The sequence below is a fragment of the Sorex fumeus genome, unplaced genomic scaffold (assembly GCF_029834395.1).
Source record: "Sorex fumeus unplaced genomic scaffold, SorFum_2.1 ptg000095l, whole genome shotgun sequence".
NCBI classification, from domain to species: domain Eukaryota; kingdom Metazoa; phylum Chordata; class Mammalia; order Eulipotyphla; family Soricidae; genus Sorex; species Sorex fumeus.
Window position 1 is genome coordinate 2,775,428 of NW_026606152.1, and position 3,932 is coordinate 2,779,359.

Sequence of the window (3,932 nt, forward strand, 5' to 3'; positions counted from 1 at the left end):
AAAGGACAAAATAGGGAAAACGCATGTCCTGGGACCTGAGTCACTGTAGCTGCCAGGGTGAAAATGGGGCCAGCACAACCATGGCACCAGATTCCCTGGGGAATCCAGAGCACAGAGTCAAGAAGGCCTGGGCACCTCCACCGTGGCACAAAAATAAACACACACACACACAAAAAAAAAAGCAGCAGGATGGAGTAACAGAAAAGAAGGGCGGGCTGGTGAGCCCAATCTTCCCATAAAGTTCCCCAAGCACTGCCAGATGCAATACCAGAGTGCAGGGCCAAGAGTAATCCCCATAATCACTGGGTGTAGCTCTCCAAACAAAGCAAAGTACCCAGACAGCAGCCTTCAACCCCCAGCACCCCATATGGTCCCTTAGATCTGTGAGGAGTGATCCTTGAGCACTAAGGTATGAGTACTCTTTAAGATGGGTTTAAAGAAAAACCAAATACAACAAAACTGAAACAAACATGGCATCATCCTCCAACAAGGAGGCACAATGCAGGATCCTTCCTGAAACAACTCAGAGACATTTGGCCCAAGAAGACTGAGCGCTCCTGTCACTGCATCACCTTATCTTATCACTCTCTTCCTACCTAGGGATGATATGTCCGATGGCATGTCTTCTCCTGCCATTGATTTTCCCAAGGATCAGAGACATGGAGGACAAGTCAGAGCGGTGAGCACTAGAGAGGAGCACAACCCCCAGCCCTGACCAGCCATACCCTCGAGCACTGGCTCACAGACCCACCTGGCGGACACTGCCTGATGCTTCTGTCTCCCCAGAAGAAGCAAAATGGGTTGGCATCTGTGCTGTCTTTCACAACGCAAGCTCTGAGCTAGGCTGCAAGGGAGAAAACTCAGCCCTGCCTTAGCCTGAGGACTCCTTCCTGGGTCCCACAAAAGGTTCTCACAGGCCCAGCCAGAGGCTGACTCAAAGGCCAGATTCGGTGCATCAGCGCCCCCTGCAGGCCAAGCAGGGCTGCCCTCCACAACCATAGCCTGAAAAATGGCTCTATCACGGGGGCAGCCCCTCTCCTCTTAAAATAACCACTTTCTACACACACACACACACACACACACACACACACACACACACACACACAAGCACGCACGCACGAACACACACATCCTTTACCCCCAGTACTCACCTCTATAGACAGGGGTCTAAACAAGGCTTTGCAACTTGATGTGAAGAAGCAAAAGTTCCTGCTCTGTCCTTGGCTTGCTGACATCAGTCAGTCCTCTCCATCCCTATGGCCCCTAAAGCACTCCAGGAAAAAATACCTGAGCCGGGAGCCAGAGTAAGCCCTCAGGGTATCTTCAGGCAAGCAGAGAGCCCCCCATTCCCCACAACAAAAATAGCCCCAAAAGGAAACTAAAACTCCAGTCACCTACTGCTCCAGATGGCCCGTCCCACCAGGGAAGCCAATGAAAAAGCTGGACAGCAACAGAGTCTCTAGGCACTGGGGGAGCTGCGGCTTTGCCCCTCAAAGTGAATCCGAGATTTTACAGCAGCGAGACTGGGGCCAATGTCCCAACATAAGTCAGCTATGGGTCAAGATAGCCACGTCCCGGCAAACAGCAGGTCCCTCACACCAAAGGCTCGCAGCCCCCACACTCAGCCCTGCGCCTACCTGCTGTTGCCCCATCGCAGAGCTAGAGGCATCAGGAAGAGGCACTGTGGCCGCAGGAGCCCCCCAGGATTACTCAGTCACACCCTCCTCTCCTGCACCCCTGAACAACCCCCACTGAACACCATGAAAGATCCTCCACGCCTCAAGATATGAGGGAACAAGTGAAAAACAAGCACAAAAGCACCCCCCAAGCTGGCGGGGACCCGCAGCTCAGTGCGGAGATGGGGAAACGCCCGGCTCTCACAGGAGATTGCCCCCGTTTTGCCACAAATTCGGCCTTCAGAACCCCGCTCCCTCACAGGGGCCCTACTCTATCCTTTACCCACATGAACAATGACTCTGACCCAGTTTCCAGGAATAGAAGCACCAGGAAGGGCCCCCTGTGATGTCACTTCCATTTCCACAAGCAGCCTTAAAGAGCCAGACTCCAGATGTACAGAGAACCATTCCGCCCACCCAGGTGAATCTGTGGCTCAAGGGGGATGGGCTCGCATAAAGAGGTGGAGAGGCAGCTGCTGGGGTTGCCGGTCACACAGTGGAGGTCTAGCGATGGGTAAGGAGAAGTCCCCTGGTCTAGTACTGGGCAAACAATGAGCCAATGCTCTCACACACAGTCCATCAGAAAAAAAGAAAAGGGGGCTCATTCAAAGTAAAACAGGCAGAGAGGGAGCAGGTGGGGCGCCAGACAATGTGATTCTCCAGGAAGTCATAAATCAAAATGGGATGAAAAGCAGTAACTAGAAGACAGCCCTGGAGATGCAGAGAGGAACTGGCCTAGCAGCAGCCCAGAGAGCTGGAGAGAAGCTGGAACAGGAGCAAAGGCTGCTAAGAACATCAGAGAACACTTTCAGTCAACACTTCAACAGGCGAGCAGTGAACACTCATCTACAAGGAAAACCAAGGAGGCAGTTTCAGAAAGGCAATTTCAACCTAGAGCATGAACCAGGAGGGAGAGTGCAGAAGCTTGACACTTGCATTGAACTTGGTCACCCGGATGGTCATTGTATGCCAAATGGTGGCCCAAGCAGTGACAGGAATAATACCTAATCACTGACAGGTATGTCCCTCCCCACAGAAGTATAATTCAATAAACAAATCCCATGGTATCCAACATTGCTAAAAATGGAGGCATATATTTAGCAAAAGGGCAGCAAAGCATACTGGTCACTTTGTAGCCTTACTAGGCCTGTCAGACAATCTAAATAATTATTATCACACAGGCGACAATTTGATGGTTGGGATTAAACTGTTTCCAAATGCAAGTTTTGTTTTCTCCTAATACTACTGAAGTGAGGTGGGCAGGATCCTGGAATGTGACCACCCTTTATTGTTAGTCATCACAACTGAATACAATTGCATGCTAAGATGGGGAAGCAAGGGGCTCTCCCATGTTCCTACCACCTGGAAAACATTTGACTCAAGGGGCCCCTTCCATAATTTCATAGCAGGAGCAAATGTCTTTCTGTGCACAGTAAAGTCCATTTCAACGGTCACCAATCCTCCAAAAGATCCTTGCCAGGTCATTTTCACAAGATGAAACTTTTTGTGAATATTAATCTATTTTTTCGTGGTAGAAAAGAAATTGTATTTAGGATTAGCCAGTTGGACTGTTTAGATGATCCCAATTTTGTTGGCAACATCCAAGGCATCATAATCAGGAGCCAGTCGAACATATGCCTTTTTCTCTCCATCAGGCCTAATCGGGGTGTTGACCTTGGCTACATCAATGTCATAGAGCTTCTTCACAGCCTGTTTAAGTGCTTGTTGGCCTTGACATCCACAATGAACACAAGTGTGTTGTTATCTTCTATTTTCTTCATGACTGACTCAGTAGTCAGAGGAAACTTGATGATGGCATAATGGCCAAGCTTGTTTCTCCTGGGGGCGCTCTTCCGAGGGTATCTGAGTTGCCTTCCAGCCACAGCATTTTGGGTCTTCTGAAGGTGGGTGATGTGCGAATCTTTTTCTTTCTCTGGCTGTGGATGCCTTTCAGCACTGCTTTCTTGGCCTTCAAAGCGTTGGCTTTGGCTTTAACTTTGGGAGGGGCAGGGGCTTCCTTCTTGGCCTTCGGCACCATCTTCATAAAAAGGTGAATATTAATCTTTAGTCACGATCACGATCATCCTGTTATTCGTCAATTGCCTCAAGCAGGCACCAGTAACATCTCCTTCGTCCTAGCCCTGAGATTCTAAAAAGTGCCACATTCAAGGCACTTTCAGGGTTAGGAGAATGAGACCCATCATTCTTTAGTAAAATGTAAAATAAAAAACATATGAATACAAGGAGTGTAGAAAT

The 3,932-nt window shown here is 49.4% G+C and overlaps 1 pseudogene; it reads right to left on the reverse strand.

Annotated features, from left to right (window-relative positions):
• Window positions 1-3,218: 3,218 nt before the first annotated feature.
• On the reverse strand, window positions 3,219-3,720 carry LOC130040926 (60S ribosomal protein L23a-like; annotated as a pseudogene).
• Between the last annotated feature and the right edge of the window lie 212 nt (window positions 3,721-3,932).